This window comes from Oryza glaberrima, chromosome 9 (assembly GCF_000147395.1).
Source record: "Oryza glaberrima chromosome 9, OglaRS2, whole genome shotgun sequence".
NCBI classification, from domain to species: Eukaryota; Viridiplantae; Streptophyta; class Magnoliopsida; order Poales; family Poaceae; genus Oryza; species Oryza glaberrima.
In genome coordinates, this window is record NC_068334.1 from 4,040,321 (window position 1) to 4,059,737 (window position 19,417).

A 19,417-nucleotide genomic window follows, 5' to 3' on the forward strand; every position below is an offset into this window, starting at 1 on the left:
TCACGTAGGAAAAAAAAAAAACTATGTCAACGTCAAGCCGGTTCAAAATTTCGGTTCTATCGCCCTCCCCTATATGATATTATTTTGGCCGGAGTTTTTTTCCAATTTTTTAATTTGGTTATATTTTGTTAAAATTTGACCAAATTATGTTAAAGGTTCAAATAATTTCTCACCAAAATTTTGGAATATCGGCACGCCCGATAAAAATGCCGTAAACGAAAGGTTAAACCCTGACGTCAACATGCCAGGGATGTAAGCAACACCTAGAGAAAACCACTATCAATATTGTCTTATGAGTCATTTTACACCGGTTTTAATAGTCGGACAAATTGATACATGCAAATCAAATTTGACTATATTTGTGGGACTCAGATTAGACTTTTTTTTACTAGGCATGAGTGTTCACTACAAGAATCTATTTAATCTATGATGAAAAAAATTCGTCATGGATCACTGGAAATTCGTCACAGGAATTTGTCTGTGACGATTATACCTATCGTCATCTATTGAGCGTCACAGATTAAATCTGCCGACGTTTTCTCCGAAATCGTCACGGATCAGCACAATCTATGACGTTTTTTAACCATCGTCGTAAAACGCTTATTGGCTTGTGTAGTCCAGCCCAGGCCCAACCTTTGTGACGAAATTAAACGTCACAGATGTTGCCACATGGTGGCCAACATGGCAGTTGACGTGGTCATTTTGACACGTGTGCGATGACGTGTCACTGATGACGTGGCAGCTGACGTCAGCAACTTTTTTATACGGCCCATTATTTTTTTAACGGCCCATTATTTTTTGGACGGCTCATTAATTTTTAAACAGCCCATTAATTTTTTTAACTGGCCCATTTTAAAATAGGCCCATTTTAGAACTAGGCCTATTTCAAAACAAGCCCATTTTATCAATTAACTATCAGATCAAAACCCACTAAACATGCCCATTAAATTTGAGCCCACCAAATTCAATCCAATTTTTCATACCATTTCAGATTCAATTAAATTTGAGCTCACCAAATTCAATCCAATTTCTCATACCATTTCATATTCAAACCGAAACCGAATTACAGATACCATATCAGATTCAACTAATAACAGATACAATCAGAATACAACAGAATTCAAACAATAGTTCATCTCAGATTAAACCTAATAACAGATAGTCTCAGATACTCTGTTTCCAGAATCAAACAATATATTGAGATCTGAGGTAGCATGACCACATGCTTCGGCTTCAATCACCCACGGACCTAAAATAAAGAACACATCAGCTGTTACACTCCACGTTTTGCTTGGTTCAGTACAGATTTATATGCTGAACTTAAACATGTTTTTTTTTTTAATTTCACAGTTTAGTCTCTATCAACTAAATCTTTCGATGGCCTTTCAGAGCAGAGATGAGCTTCTTGCCTAAAAATTGCCAATACAGTAAAAATAACTGACTTTACAAATTCAAGTCTGAATGTTGTAACTACTGTCCAAATAAGATTAGTGGATGTGTGCCCTATGTACTAGTACTTAGTAAATCAGGAAAGGATATCAGTAGCAACAAATGCCGTGGCTAGCAGTGTTGCTATTTGGCTTTGCCACCACTCTGTGCTTGATAGAGCCCGATTTATCTCACTGCCATTTTAAAGCACCCTAAAAGACAAATTCTTCAGAAGAACGCAGTAGTCTGAGGTGCGGTTCGTTCCAACAAACTTTATACAAGGGTCTTGCCTTAGCTAAGGGACAATGAAGCCTTGACAAACTTACTTAATTATTTGTAGGATATTGGAGAGTCAGTTTAATGTTTGTGAAAGATGAACTAGCATTCATTTATAGGCCACAAATAAAATCAGCACCCAAAGCAAGTGTAGTTCATATGCTATCATATACGTGCGAACTGCAAACCTTCATATGGCAGTGGTCACATGCTGTTGACATCACTAGAGGGAACAGTGAGCAGGAGAGAGAGGAGGCAGTATTTTACCTGCTTAGAGCATTGACTTAAGAGGAGGTGACGGCGTGGTGGATGAGGTCACCGGTGGCATAGGTTAACTGCTACTAGAGACTGGGGCGCGCCGTTGGCGCGCCGCCTGGGCGGAACTACAGTAAAGCAGCAGTGGATTAGCAGGAAGGACGTCAGATGACGAGGTATACTTCCTCCGTTTCATATTATAACACTTTCTAACATTGTCCATATTTATATATATGTTAATGAATCTAAACATATATGCGTGTCTAAATTCATTAACATCTATATGAATATAGACAATGTTAGAAAGTCTTATAACCTGAAACGGAGGTAGTATATGTTAGTAATTTTTCGTTTGAAAGGAATAAGAAAGCAGAAAGTGAAATAGAAAGTGGTTATAGAAGAACGATGGTCCTGTGAGGCAAAAAAATATTTGCACGTAAAATCTTCAATTCTCAATGAATATAATATATGTTTTTAAGACTGGTAAAAGCATACCTGAACTACAAATAACAAATACATTAAAATCAATTCTAACAGATAAAAGATTAATAAAAACATTGGATGAAATAGGAATGTGGCATGATATCCTGATGCTAGTTATAGGAGTCCATTGCATTTAAACACCATAGATTATATGCAAACGATTCCATGACGTGATATATCCGGTGTTATAGGAATTGAAAGAGTAATTATCGATACATGAATTGAAAGAGGAATTGAAATAGTGCAATTTCATCCAAATGATTAATGATCCTACAGATCAGCAAAACTATATTCTTGGCCTTTCTTGAATAATCTCATTATTAAACACTCGTTGCTCCGATTTTAATTACTTACGGCAATGATGAAATGATCTGTTGTTTCCTCAGAAGCTGTCAACTATTGCAAGGCTGAAGCTAACATATCCAGTAATCTGCCAGAGAGCATTCCTAGTGAAGCAAACCAGTATGAGAAAATAGTTGAGCTGCTTACCACTCTTTTCCCTATCTGGGTAAGTTGATTTGGGGGCATTTGAGGATTTTATCTTCCCTCCACCCTCCCGGCGAAGCCGCCACCCTCCGCGCTGCATCCGCCCTCCACCGCCGCCTCCACCAGATCTTGGAGGAGGGAGGGGAGCCGCCGCCGCCGCCTCCACCCTCCAGCGGCCTGCTGTGCTGCTGGCTGTCGTGAGGCCGCCCTGCATGAATGGCCGTGCGCCCACGCTGCCCGCTTCCCCTTGCTGCCTCGCTCCGGTGGTCGCTGGCGGATGGTGGCGGCGGCGGCGCACGAGACTGGGAGGCGCCGACGGCGGCGGATCCACCGTTCCCGCGCCAGGCGGCGACGGAGACGGATGCCGGTGTGGCAAGCAGCGAGGGGTGAGGAAGCCGTCGCCGTGCCCACCGCTAGCCGCCGAGAGCCCCTAGGGCGGCGGATCCGGCCTTCTCGAGGACGGCGCCGCTAGATCCGCCGGAGCAGGCTGTCGCCGTGCCCGCCGCCCGCCGCCGAGAGCGGAGCTCCTCCCTAGGGCGGCGGATCCGGCTTTCCCTAGGACGGCGCCGCCGGATCCGCCGCCGTAGGTCGTTGCCGCCGCGCTTCGTTGCTGCCGCTGCCGCTCCCGCTGGAGTTGGGACACTGGCGAGATTGCCGAAGAGGGGGAGAACGAAGGAGCGATGAGAGGAGCGGAGGGGGAGGCGGAAGGGGCGGCGAGATCCGAGGGGGCTGTGGATGGTGGGGGAAGAGAAGAGGAGGACGACGACGGCGTGGTGGGCGGTGGCGTGAGGGTGGGGAAAGAGAACGTGAAGGATGGATGGCTAGGGTTTGGATATATGTATAAGAAGCTATTTTGATGCGATTTTACCAGAATAACCCTAGTATCTGGAAACTTATTATACAACTTACTTGGACAAAATGGTCATTTAACCTGGAAATTTCAAAATTTTGAAACTTTGAATCGAATTTTATCATACTAAATGAACTTATGTCAAAAAGTTGTTAAAAACAAAGTTGTATAACTTATTGAGATCTACCAATTTTATTTTGGTTATTTCTCCATATGAGTTTCATTGGCCTATATAAAATTTGAATTTCAAATTATGACAACTTCAAAAAAAATTTTCAAAAACTAAATGATCTCAAATGAAAAGATCATCAACAACAAAGTTGTATAACTCATCAATACCTATAACTTTTATTTTGGTCATTTTTCTATATGACTTTGTTTCAATGGCTTGAATTTGAATTTCAAATTATGACAACTTCAAACAACATTTACAACTACTAAATGATTTCAACTCAAAAAGTCATCAATAACAAAGTTGTATAAATCATCAATATTTATAACTTTTATTTTGATCATTTCTTCATCCGACGAAGTGATTTGTAACATTGTTCACAAAATCTACATATCTCTCTTATTGTTTATAAAGGTATAACAGGTATGTACATTTTGTGAACAATGTTACAAATAACTTCGTCGAATGAAGAAATGACCCAAATAAAAGTTATAGATCTTGATGAGTTATACAACATTGTTGTTGATGACTTTTTCAGTTAAAATCATCTGGTACTTGTAAATGTTGTTCGAAGCTGTCATAATTTGAAATTGAAATTCAAACTGTTTAAACAAAGTCATATAGAAAAATACCCAAAACATAAGTTATAGATATTGATAAGTTATACAACTTTATTGTTGATGACTTTTTCAGTTGAAATCATCTAGTACTTGTAAATATTGTTTGAAACTGTCATAATTTGAAATTCAAATTCAAACTGTTTAAACAAAGTCATATAGACAAATGGCCAAAACAAAAGTTGTATATATTGGCCAGTTATACAACTTTGTTGTTGATGACCTTTTCAGTTAAAATCATTTAGTATTTAAAAATGTTATTTGAAATTGTCATAATTTAAAATTCAAATTTTATATAGGTCAATCAAACTCAGATGAAAAAATAACCAAAATAAAATAGGAAGATCTCAATAAGTTATACAACTTTTTTTTTGATAACTTTTTCACATATGCTCATTTAATATGATAAAATTCGATTCAACGGTTTAATATTTTGAAATTAATTGAAAGGAGGGAAGCAAAATGGACTAATTGGCGAGGGAGGAGCAAAAGGCCTGTTACGGGCCAGCCCTTTTGCTCATCCCTTGCCGAGAAGTCCATTTTGCCTCCCTCCGTTCATTTAAATTCAAAATATTAAACCATCGAATCGAATTTTAGCATACTGAATGAGCATATATGAAAAAGTTGTAAAAATAAATTTTTATAACTTATTGAGATCTACCAATTTTATTTTGGTTATTTCTCCATCTGAGTTTAATTGACCTATATAAAATTTGAATTTCAAATTATGACAAATTCAAACAACATTTTTAAATACTAAATAATTTCAACTGAAGAAGTCATCAACAACAAATTTGCATAAATAATCAATATCAACAACTTTTGTTTTGGTCATTTTGCTATATGACTCTGTTTCAATAATTTGAATTTGAATTTCAAATTATGACAACTTCAAACAACATTTACGAGTACTAGATGATTTCAACTGAAAAGTTCATCAACATCAAAGTTGTATAACTCATCAAGATCTATAACTTTTATTTGGGTCATTTCTTCATCCGATAAAACAATTTGTAACATTGTTCACAAAATTAACATATCTCTCTTATAGTTTATAAACTATAGGAGAGATATGTTCATTTTATGAACAATGTTACTATCCCTTTACCGAATGAAGAAATAACCAAAATAAAAGTTATAAATATTAATGAGTTAAACAACTTTGATGTTGATGACTTTTTCAGTTGAAATCATTTAGTATTTAAAAATGTTGTTTGAAGTTGTCATAATTTGAAATTCAAATTCAAACTGTTTAAAAAAAGTCATATAGAAAAATGGCCCAAAAAAAAGTTGTAGATATTGATGAATTATACAACTTTGTTGTTGATGACATTTTCAGTTGAAATCATTTAGTATTTAAAAATGTTATTTGAAGTTTTCATAATTTGAAATTCAAATTTTATATAGGTCAATCAAACTCATATGGAGAAATAACCAAAATAAAATAGGTTGACCACAATACGTTATACAACTTTGTTTTTGACAACTTTTACACATAAGTTCATTTAGTTTGATAAAATTCGATTCGAAGGTTTAATATTTTGAAATTAATGGAAAGAAGGGAGGAATAATGGACTTCTTGGAGAGGGAGGAGCAAAATGGGCTGGCCCATAACAGGCCTTGTTTCATTCCTTCTATGTTTAACCTTTTTTTTCTTTTTTTTTATTATACCATTGTGAAGTAACACACAAAAGTCATACTAAATGAACTCGTATGAAAAAGTTGTAAAAAACAAAGTTGTAGAACTCATTTAGATCTACCATTTTTTTTTAGTCATTTCTCCATTCGAGTTTGATTGTACTATATAAAATTTGAATTTCAAATTATGACAACTTCAAATAATATTTTTAAATACTAAATGATTTCAACTGAAAAAGTCATCAACAACAAAGTTATATAAATCATCAATATCTAAAACTTTTGTTTTCGTCATTTTGCTATATGACTCTGTTTCAATAATTTGAATTTGAATTTCAAATTATGACAATTTCAAACAACATTTACAAGTACTAAATGATTTCAACTGAAAAAGTCATCAACAATAAAATTGTATAAATCATCAATATCTACAACTTTTGTTTTGGTCATTTTGGTATACGACTCTGTTTCAATAATTTGAATTTGAATTTCAAATTATGACAATTTCAAACAACATTTACAAGTACTAAATGAGTTCAACTGAAAAAGTCATCAACAACAAAGTTGTATAAATCACCAATATCTACAACTTTTGTTTTGGTCATTTTGGTATGACTCTGTTTTAATAATTTTCATTTGAATTTCAAATTATGACAACTGCAAACAACATTTTCAAATACTAAATTATTTCACCTGAAAAAGTCATCAACAGCAAAGTTGTATAACTCATTAATATCTATAACTTTTATTTTGGTCATTTCTTCATCCGATAAAGTGATAGTAACATTGTTCACAAAATTTGCATATCTCTTATGATGAGGGAGTTAGGTCCTGATCTTCCGATAGATACTGATAAACAGTCGATTTGGGCGGAGTCGCGACACAACTCGATCCGGCTTCTGAACGAACACGCTACTGAGCCCCGCAATCGCAGCACCACGTCTCCTCTGGTTATCAACCGTGCCGAAAACCGGTTGACTTCACCGAGAAGGCTAATCCCTACATGCGAATCGAAGAACACAAGCAAGAACAAGATAGATTGCAACCAAATTGTATATGAATGATTAAGCACACGAATTTGGGGTTCCACAAACCGATCTAGCGGCGAAACTGTTCTCGACAGATTAATCTAAGCAAAACCGAACTCTAAACAATGACGGCTACGGATTAAGTATGATTAGGGACGTCCTAGGTTTGCCCTAGGGGGCACACCCCATTGGGCTAAGCCCACGACACAATTACAAGGCCCAAAACTCAAAATCAAATTCGGACTGGATGAGCTACGTGGCTTATTTTCCAGATTCCCAGTAGCTCGGTAGGAATTTTGACGTGGGACCAAAACCATCTGAAAGTAGACTCCATAAGTTTTCCAACATGTACTCATAGGCCCTGAAATTCTTTCTAGATCAGCGATTAGGTCCATTTGAAGTTGATGCTGTCAGGAGGCCCGAATTCGAATCCAAAGCGTGTAAAACTTGATCTCTCGTCTTCTATGGACTAAAAGTGTGTAGGATCGAGATGTCGACTAGAGGGGGGGTGAATAGCGACCAAAAATAAATGACACCTAATCAAAACTAACCTAAGTTGCTAGGCTCGGTGAGGGACAAGACTAACTAAGCAACTAAGTTATGTTTTGCAATCCTAGGGTGAAAGTGGCTCAAGTATATCACTAGGAAAGTAAATCACAATTCCTAAGTCTAGTTTAGCAATCCTAGGGTGAAATGATCTCTAGTAGGTCTCTAGAAATGTAAATTGCACAAATGTAAATGCAACAAGTAAATGAGACAAGGAGACAAGAGATATTTCACCGAGGTTCGGAAACTTGCCAGTTTCCTACTCCCCGTTGAGGCGAGCCCAACTCCACCGCTCAACCACGAAGCCACCGCACGCCCCCTTCATCAAGGGGTGGGCAAGGCGGGAGCCAGCCCACGGAGAGGACTACCCAAGACTCGATCACTCGGGGTAGTTCTTCCTTCACTTCGAAGGTGGTGAACTTCAAACCACTCACAAACCGGCACCAAGCCTCCTCCACAATCTTCTCGGAGAGGTCACTAGGCGACTCCTCCACAAGCCGTCTAAGAGACGGCAACCTCCAAGAGAAACAAGCAATGACCCGGCGTGGAGATGATCAATCAAGTGCCACACTAGCTCTACAATGGAAGCAAATGCACTTGACTCTTGGCTAGAACAACCTCAACACTACAATGGATGAACACTAAGCTCAAATGTGTGTGAGAGAGGTGCAAGGGGTGTATGCAATTGAATTGGGTGCCAAGAGAGTCCCCTTGCTGCTGGTGGGGGAGTATTCATACTCCCACCCACCAAAACTAGCCGTTGGGGGCAAAATCCCCCAACTCAGTGCTCTACCGGTCTGACCGGAGGTATGTGGCCGGTCAGACCGTGCTACTCTGCAACGGCTAGAAACTAGCCATTGTAGCCCTGTCAGAGGGCCCCATCGGCCTGGCCGGTCAGACCGACGTTTTGTAGCCGGTCAGACCGGCCTCGGCTCGGTCAAACCGCCATCAGCTACCGAATACGGCTCCGTCGGCTCTGTATCGGCCACCCCGAGCAGCACCATCCCGGCCTCCAGGGGGCCAGTCTGACCGCGCAAGTGCCGCTGGTCAGACCGGCCTTATGCGCCGATCAAACCGCCCTCTTGGGGCCGGTCAGACCGGCCAGGGCACGCCGGTCAGACCGCCCCTGGTCAGGCCGAACCTAGTGAATTGTGTGTGTGTGATGAGTAAGCACAAGTCTAAAAGCAATGACCTAATGTGGCAATTAAAATCATCTCTTTGCTAGGTCATTACCCCTCTTAATAGTACGGCGAAGCTAAAAATAAACTAGCAAATTTGATCGCCCTACACCTCGATCAATTTTAAAACTAAAGCACTAATTTTACCGTCTTCTTTCCCTTTTGCTTTGCGCCGTAAATTTTAATCCATCGATAATCATCCATGCGCACATATGACGTGGACCTAACTCAAAATATATAGCTCAAAGACAACGGTTAGTCCACAAATAGTGCTCGTCATTAATTACCAAAATTAACAACGAGGGCCCAGATGCTTCAATCTCCCCCTTTTTGGTAATTGATGACAAACACCACAATTATATATAATTGAACATGAAACACATGGACATTTTGCAATGAATTGAAAATGCTCCCCCTAAACATGTGCATATCAAACACAAATAGCAACTATGCAACATATGCACTCTCATTCACAATTCAACATAACACAAGCACATATGCAAAATTTCAATGTGAACTTCAAGAAATATTCATCCATGAGCATAAGATGGTCATATATATATCAATATCACAAACACCATCCATCATCGCACAAGTTCACATCACTTAACCATTCAAACCACATAAGTCACAAATCATCCTAAAAGGGCTCACAAATAAACATAGGCTATTACAAGACCATGAAGGGTCCAAATGACAGAGTTCAACAAAACGATAAAGAACACACAATATAGAGAGTAATAGCCTATTCCCATACATAGTATAGCCCAAACCACCTTAACCTATTAGATAGGAGGTGTAACCTCACTACTCCTAGTCCCATCCCACAAAATAAAATGCAAGCCTAGAAATCTTCTCCCCCTTTGGCATCAAGGACCAAAAAGGCTTCACTCTTGTGGAGGAGAAGGAGGACGAGGAATGGGATAGTGAGATGTAGAGGAAGGGTCACGGCGACGAGAGTAGACATATGCATAAGAGTTTTCCAAAGTTGTCATGCGCCGATCCAAAGAAGAGACTTGAGTTGAAATCCTTCCAACCTCAGACCGAATGCCCCTCACATCCTCATACATCGCTTCATAAGTTTTTTTTTATGATGGGAGTCGGACTATTTTTCTCGCTTTTTTTTCACGCCTTTTTTTCGTCATACGGACGACGGAAACAGGTTTTACTTTTTAAGTAGTAGTAGATAGATAGTAGAGTAGAAGTAGATATTTAATGCTTCATAGATGTGTGTAAAGAATAGATGTGATGTTTTGGAAAAAACTTTTTGGGAACCAAACAAGCCCTAAAGATGGCGGAAATCCTGTTTCGCGATCGATCGCCATGGGGATGGATCAGCGATCGATCCACTCCCCCCTCCCTCCCTCCCTCCAGCCCCTCACCTGGTTTCCTTTTTTGGCACCGCATTACTTTCCTATTTTAGTAAATTTATACACTTAAAGTTTATATACCTAAAGTTTACACATCTAAAGTTTAGAGACCAAAAGTTTATATATCCGATTCAAATTTGAATTTGAGTTCAAATTTTTTTTTATATATAGTATTTCTATACATCTAAAGTTTATACACCTAAAGTTTATAGACCTAAAGTTTATAGATCTAATGTTTATAAGTCAAAAGTTTATATACCCGTTTCTAATTTGAATTTGAATTATATCTGAATCAAATTTGAATTTGAATTCAAATATTTTCTATATATAGTGTTTCTATACATCTAAAGTTTATACACCTAAAGTTTATAGATCCAAAGTTTATAAGTCAAAAGTTTACATACCTGATTCAAATTTGAATTTGAATTATATCCGATTAGAATTTGAATTTGAATTCAAATATTGTCTATATATAGTATTTCTATACATCTAAAGTTTATACACCTAAAGTTTATAGACCCAAAGTTTATAAGTCAAAAGTTTACATACCCGATTCAAATTTGAATTTAAATTCAAATTTTTTTTTATATATAGTATTTCTATACATAAATTTTTATAACTTTTGTTTTTTTAAAAAAAATTGTGTGGTGTACCGTGTACTGTAGTAGAAAAAGAAGAAAGGGAGGAGAAAGGGGGAGAAGAGGGCGGATGCAAAAAAGAAAGCGCGTGGAGGCAAGTGGGTCCTTCTCCCGATCGCCGGCCTCATCGGTATCTTCTTCCACTATTGTTTCCCACAGGCGCATCCTTTTTACTACAGACCAGCCGGTTCTCAGATCTTAGTGATTAATTCAAGTAAAAATGATCTTGTACTTATAGCAAACGGAAAAAAAATAAATACATGCAGGGGTGCGATCGAAGGATCGGATTACTGGAAGGCACCAATTCGAAGGGCTAGCAGGTGATGCCGCCCAACGCCAACCGCTGCAGCCGCGGGTGCAAACATCTGCGTGCTCGGCACACGCGCCGTCGTCGACCAGCTCCCGCGCCCGGGCACTTCAAACGTTCGGCAGCTTGTTTATACTCGAATTGTTTATACTCGAATTTGGTACCTAGAATTGGAATAGAAAAATTTGCCAAAATTTGGAACTCTGTCGGTTTCCTCCAGAAGGGCCGGTCTGACCGTTATGTATGGGCCGATCAGACCGCCGCCAGAGGGCCGGTCAGACCGGTGGTATGTGGTCAGTCTGACTGGCAAAGCCCGAGCCCGAGTCTGTTTTCGTCGGGTCTTGGGTTTCCTTGCTCGGGAAGGTATGTTTCGGGTTTCCATTAGTTTCTACTCCGAGTTGAACGTGGAGGAGGTTCTGTAGAGGGCAAGACCAACTCCTATATAAGGGACAAGGCCAGTTCAAAAAAATGTATCACACTACGATCAATCAATAGAATCGATTTTTCAATATTGCTTTTTACTTTTCAATTAGTTCTACTTTAGTTCGTCCATCTTTATCGATTTACGTCTGCCTTCCCTGCGAGAGTGCAAAATCCTTTGTAAGTTTGTCCTGAAAATCTTCCGTTTTGCCCACGAGACGAGTATTTATCCATCATTCTATCTAAATCGGCTCCGCTAGCCGGTTTAATCTATCAAAACCCATCTTAGTCTAGCTTTTGCTGGATTAGAGTGCTTGGCGACTCTACATATCACCGCAAGGCGTTTAGGTGTTGCGATCGTGCTTCTCTACTTGTCAAAAAGTTGCCAACACGATTTTTGGTGACTCCGCTAGGGACGTCTTCATCATGAGCAAGTCGGAGCTTGATCCTACCAATGTTCTTCCAATCTCATTGGAGGATTTGGATGAGGAGCAACATCGAGAGATTGATCAACATCTTTTGACGACGCAAAAGGCGCTTTTGGAGGGGTGCTTCATCAAGACTCGTCAAGGGGTTATTCGCAAGCCAAGCTTTACTCCAAAAATCACCATCAACGAGGTAAGTGGTGATGAGGTATCTCGTCCGCTTGAAAACTCGTATCTAGTTCTATAGATGAAGGTATTAATGCCACTTTTAATACTCCAAATGTCCCAAAATATAACAACTTTTAGCCCTTATTATTTGTCCCAAAATATAACAACTTCTCCACCAACATTCTCTTCTCAACCAATCACAACCCTCCACCATTCACTTTTCCCAACTAAGGCGAGCGGTTTGGTCTTGCACACACCTCAGGTGCAAGAACCTTATGCCTTGAAGGCGTGTTCCATTGGCACAATGCTGTAGAGACATGTGATGCATCTCTTTTTGGGAAAATATGCAAGTGCCAACTAGAGTGGAGTAGCAAACACCTAGAAAAGAAGAGGGCATTTACTCTTGCTTGTATGTGTGTAGGTGCCGCAGGAGCGAGATGTTGTGCATGGCTAGAAGTGGATGAAGGCTAAACCAAGGCGGCACATGAGCTCAAGAGAGGGGCTGGGTGCAGCCAAGCAGCATGATTGCTATTGGCGAGGTGTATAGCCATATTTTAAAGGCTGGCATATAATGCGCCCTAGATGTAGATGTAGCCCGTCAGCCCTCTTGCTATCTTCCTCTTCTCCCATCTTTTTCTTTTTTTTTCTTCCGTCTCTCTTTTCTTTCTTTTTTATCTTCCTCATGTTTTTTTCTTTTTTATTTCCGCAAGGTAACACTAACACCAACTTCAAACCGAGATAGCCTTGGTTGACGGAACTCGCCATGCAAGCTCGTTGACCTGCCTCCCCCACACTTGGACTTTTGTGTCATGAGTCATCAAAAACCAAGTGTGTGAGACTGGGATCTTCATAAAACTGTGTTCCAACACCAAGGATCACCAAAATGAACAGTTGATGTAGCTCCCATGTTCTTAGGAATTGTACGTCCCTCGTTCTTAATCTTAACCTGAAATGGTTACTGACCAAGAATACCCGAAGGTGCATACTATCCTAAAAACTAGTTCTTACTTTTATTGGAAAGAAAACTTACCAAGATAATTTGGGGTATCTCCCGGCTATGCTTTGTTTGTGATCTCAAGCTCGACCATGGAGACATCTCGCTGCAAGATTAGTGCCACTAACACATACGAGATTTGCAGTATTTACGATAAACAAAAGCATCCACAACCATACTTCTAATTATGATAGAAATGAAGCGGTACTAATCGGATAGGACTCTGGGGATTCCTTAAGTGAGCATGAGTCCTGAGGAACTTTGAAAGAGAAGCTTTCATGCTCATTTGTGGACTTTCGATCCTCCAAAGTTGATGTCTCAAACTTATCCCTGGCCTAAAAGTTCCCCTTCTCAAGATGATTATCAAGAACAACATTCTGAAGGTTAGAGAGACAAGGTTTAGGCTCGATAGGAGGTTGTGATGGTGGTTCTATGGAGAGCAATTCAAGGGTCTCGCCAAAATTTTCTTTTTGAATGAACTGATGAGCAACCAGTTCTAGAAGAGGTTCAGGGGACTTGTGAGGCAAGACCGCCATTACTTCCTCTATTGGCGTATTATCAGGGAGGATGTCTGTCAAGGTTTTCTTATAATTGCTATGAGGATCATCTCTAAATTTAGGAGCGCAACCCGGAGCTTGAATTTCATTGGAATTTGGCGATGGCTCTAAGGAGGACTCTTTAGTTAGACCCGAAGATGTTGAAGGCACAGGTTCAGGCTCGGCAAAAGAAGGTTCCCCCCTTCCTGACACAAAAGCCTTTGGACGGGGTTCATCACACTGCCCGACAAAGGAGGTATTTTCCGATATGCGATCGAGAATTTCCTTGCCTTCGGCAAGAGTTTTGTGCATGAATTACCCTCCAGCAGTTATGTCAAGGTGGAATGCAGACTCCCTATCTAAACTCGCTTGAAAATGCTGCAATAGCACGTAATCAGGTATAGACAGGGTTGGGCCAGACTGAACTAAATTAGTGAATCTAAACCAGGCTAACCAATCGATTCTTTATTCATCTGCTGGAAACTTAGAATTTCTACACGAAAAGTAGTAATACGGGTTACAGGGAAAAATGCGAGGCAGAACTTGTCTCGCAATTTATCCCAGTCACCGTTTACACACCCGACGGTAGATGTGTACCATTGTTTCCGCTCTCTCATGAAGAGAGAATGGAAACAATTTCCACCGAACAGTCTCTTGGATCATGCCTCGAATCTTAAGGCACGAGCAAAGCTGCTCGAATTCCCGCAGTACATCAGGCACTAATCTACTTTTAACGTCTAATTAGATCAGGGAGTTCTTCCAATTAAGAAGTTAAGCTCGTTGCTTTTTGTTTTACCAGAATTGGAGCCAGGCTCTATCCATTTATTCATTAGACCTAGAAAATCAGAATTTTTTTATTCCATTCCAAAAATCCAAAATAAGAAATTGATTTTATTACGACATGCTATTTTTTCCATTCATTATCCTTGAGGATCAGTCGCGGTCTTATAGACTCTACCAAGAGTCTGGACGAATTTTTTGTTTCATCCAAATGTGTAAAAGATCATAGTCGCACTTAAAAGCCGAGTACTCTACCATTGAGTTAGCAACCTAGATAAACTAGGATCTTAGATACGATCGAAATCCAAAAATCAATGGAATTACACCGCACACCCCTGTCAAAATCTTAAAATAGCAAGACATTAAAAGAAAGATTTTATCACCATTGAAAACACTCAGATACCAAAAGGAACGGGTCTGGTTAAATTTCACTAAGGTTAAAAGTGGCACCAATCACGATCGTAAAATTGTCATTTTTTTTAGCATTTTTATTTAAATAAATAAATAAATCTTGTATGAGAGTACAAACAAGGTAGGGGTTTTCCTAGCCTAAACCAGAGAAAGATTTCTCTCTAACCATACTAATGAATTCGGGATGAATTTCATAGCCAGGTGTTAAAATAGGCTCCAATGAAGGAGGTGGCTTGTTAAATTCACCCCGCGGAGCAGATAGTTGAAAAATAGATTGTGGCTCCATCGATTGAGAAGGTTTTACTGGAACGCTTATCGGGGATAGCAGCGGTAAAGGTAGAAGAAAGAAAAGTAAAAAGGATACGAGGATGAACAAGGTTCGGAGATGAACAACAACTATTTCCCGGCAACGGCGCCAGAAATGCTTGTTGGTATTTCTTATGATCATAGATAAATCTGCAAGCGCACGGAAGATACCGATCTAGCACTTCACCCGAGACTATTCTCAGGTATCGATTTCCACAGGGAACGTGTGTGCTAACTCCGGTTCAGATTCATCCAAGGACACGAAGCTCTAGATAGGGAAAGGATAGAGAGGTTTCACTGGTGGAGAACAGTGTCTATGGAAAGCTTAACTTTAATCCTAATGAGGTACTTCGGGCACCGGCCAGCTCGCTGCTCCCAGATATCGCTCTACTGTGCACCCGGACAGGGAGGACTTTAGTGTCTTGAGGGCTGTCACCACCTCTACACCCACCTCACACCTACTATGGAATGTGGAGCAAACACCGGAAATCAACTACCTAGACACCGCGTCTACGCAGTTAATAACTACTCTAGTGTTTATAACTCACTAAAGCAATCACTATATTTTAGTTGATTATGGTGAGCGATGATCATGTACTCTGAATAGGAATTAACCAAGAAAGAATTCTCACCGAGTAAAGCTAAATTACTCAAAATATATTTCAATTATAATCAGAGTAATAAACAGAGCAGAATGAAATAGGAAGAGGATTACCGGTAACTCCGGAATTCCTCCAACTTCTTCTACTCTACTCTCTCACTATTCTAATATACAACAAAGTACACTATAGCCTCTTGTAGTTCAGCTCATGCTTCAAGTGTGTGTGAGATTGAGAGAGGAGAGGGGTATTTATAGTGTAAGCTTGTTTGGGAATGTGGAGATCCTCCATGGAATCCAAAGGGCATCTTCACTCCTCTCATGCCAAGTGTCCTTTCTAATGACAGTTTCTACTGGTTTTAACGCCATAACCGTCATTGGGAGGTCGGTAGTAACTGCCCTACCAAAGTTGGGATGGATTTGACCAATAACAAGAGCTCTTGTTAAGTAGTTATTGGTACTTGAATGACCGATGGAGGATTTTTGTGTGTATCCGAAGGAGTGATGTCCTCATCAAACCTTAATTAAAAACTACTCTTGCTTTTCTAATGATGTGTTACATTCTATACAACATATTCATAGGAAGATTACTGTAAGTAGATGGTAAATAGTGAGAACTTAAGAGGACATGATGATAGTTGAATTTATTAGAGGTGAGCTCGTTCCTATGTTCTTCTTTATATGATTTTGAGAATAGATTGCTATCTAATGATTATGTTGTGATTAGGAACAATGGAGAGGACAAGGAGACACTTAGAGAAGGACTTAGAGGCATAGGGTATCATCAAGGACGTCCAAGTCAAGGTGGAGGCCCAAACCAAGTTGACTTCGAGTACGATCTGGAGTCTAGGACTAGTTTGCACTAAAACGGGTGCCCAGGTCGCATACGTGCTCGGATTAGAGCGTTCTTTATATGTATGGAAAGCTAAGAAGATAACTGTTCCAATGGTCCTGGTCCCAAGTCCAAAATTTTTCGAGTCAACAGGAATCGACCAAACAAGTTGACGTCCAGAATCTATTCCAGTGTTGCGTCACCGTATTTGGGCCTTTGGACCGTGTAACATGTTGGAACCCATTAGAATTGCGTCAAGGGTTGTTTGCACGACCCTAAACTCTATATATCAGTACCTGCCATCACCTAGGGTTTGGGGTTTTGCTTAGATTATTCTGTCAAGAACAGTTCCGCCGCTAGATCGGGTTGTAAGACCCCAACTTGTGAGCTTAATCATTCATCTGCAATTTTGGTTGTATTCTTCCTTGTTCTTGTTTGTGTTCCTCAATTCGCAAACAGGGATTAGCCTTCTCGACGAGGTCATCCGCGTTTCGATAGGGGTGATAACTAGAGGAGATGTGGTGCTGTGATTACGGGGCTCAAGAGCGTGTTCGTTCAGAAGCCGGGTTGAGTTGTGTGCGACTCCGCCCAAATCAACTGCCTACCAAAACCTTTCGGAAGATCGGGAACCCTTGTCCACATCAAGGTTTCTGTAGGTGCTTCATGACGGAGGCGAATTCTGCCAGGTCTTCCATGTATGATCTGACGCTCTCCACCCATGACCGCGTGCTCGCTGCCGCTCCATTCATGTGGCGCACATCATGTGCTGCCAATCCGATGCCGCCATGCCGGCGAGGCGCTCAGCCACACACACACCTCCTATTGTTGCGACGACCAAATTAAGTTTCTGGTTCACTCGCACGGGATACAAACTTTTGATGATGCACGGGATGGACGGATGAAAGCAGAATCGCTCAAAGGACGGTGTATCACACCGCTTGGACTTGGAGTCAGATGCACACGTATAGGATATTCCGAGGGACGACATACCAAGATTTACGGCAAAAACATCTTAAATTTTTATAATAGTCAGGATTGGTAAAGATAAAGATAAAGATAAAGATGTGGCGTATTCTCGTGTAAGAAAGCTGATGGTTTTTCTATATAAGATATCGCATAAAAATAAAACTAATGAGTTTTCTGTAAAAAAAATGTAATAATGTTTTAGAGGTTAAAGTACTGCATCGTTATTTCTAGAGTATCAAGTGTCTTTAAAAATAGGAAAATGTTGCTACAGGACACTCGTTATGTGTGGTTTTAGCCCAGGGACACCGCAAAATCGTGGCTTTGGCGAAAGACACTCCATAACCATGGATATTTGCTGATGGACACCACGCCGTCTAACTGAAGCTTGTCGTGCTGACGTGGCGGTCGGGAGCTCGGTTTTTTACTGAGTTGGACCTAAATGCCCCTGCACCTTATACAAACCTAAATGCCTCGGTTGGACCTAAATGCCGTGCGAATATGCAGAAAGGCCCTTGAGTTTTCTAGGAACCAACCCGCAGTCCTATGACTGTTTCATGTGTGAGTCATGGCCGAGCTCGTTCTCGAGCTCGCCGGCGGTGAACGGTGGAAGATCTCGGCATGCAACCTAAAGAGAAAATGTAGAGGGGTTCAAGGCAAGGTTATAGGTGTTTATCTTGCAAGCTATGGTGGCCGGAATCAATGACGATGGTGATGGAAGCGGCGGTGGTTCTCGGGGTGGTGTTGCATGTGGTTTTGGAGGCCGTTTCTAAGTGGATGAAGTGCATGCATGTGGTCCTCTAGGCTCCAGGGTGCTCACCAAACTGTCGGGAAGAGATGTCGAAGCTTGGTCATCAGCGACGGCTGGCGGAACATCTCGGTCACTCGGTGGCAGTGCTCTTCTTCGGGAAGACGGCGACAGCGTGTTTTGCTCCAAGAACTGCCATGAATGTATGTCCTTCGTGTTAGAGAGGTTCTAGGGATGGTTCATGCACAAAGAATCGATAAATGGCTCACCAGAGGAGGCGGAATCAACGATGGTGCTAGGCGGCGGGTTCAGATTGGCGCCGAGGAAGAAAGGGGCGTGCTCTCCCTCTACGGTGCACCATTCTTCAGGGTACTTGAGGGGGAATGGAGGGGAGGATGAGGCAAAGATGCTGGCGCGACAGCTTGGCCCAGCTTGGTCCAGATCGACGGCGTCGGTGGCGATGCTGTCACGGCAGCGCCCAGTGCGCGCTCTAGAGCTCTTCTGGGCACGACGGTGTTCCCGTCGATCCACTACATGAAAAAGGGCGAAATTAGAGGGAATGGATCGGCATCTTGAGAAGGTAACAGAACATGAGAGGAGAAGAGACGACCATAGCTCATCGACGAATGCAGCCATCATCTTCTTTGTGGCCAGTGATGAAGATGAGGAAGAAAGGAGCAGCTAGAGTTCGTTCTCTCGATGTGGTCGACAGTGGAATGGAAAGTGAGATGGGGCGATTGAGTTGGGACTTAATTGGGAAAAGAAAAGGAGGTGTTTGGCGTTGGACACGCCTCTGGCCATGCGTCGACGCCGTCCAGAGAGCTGTCTCCCTCGGTCTCTCATTCTCTCTCGTGTTCTCTCGTCTAATATGAGGATAAGGCCCAGGGGCATTTAGGTCTGACCAGGTAAAAAACCGGGCTCCCGACCGCCACGTCAGCACGGCAAGCTTTAGTTAGACAGCGTG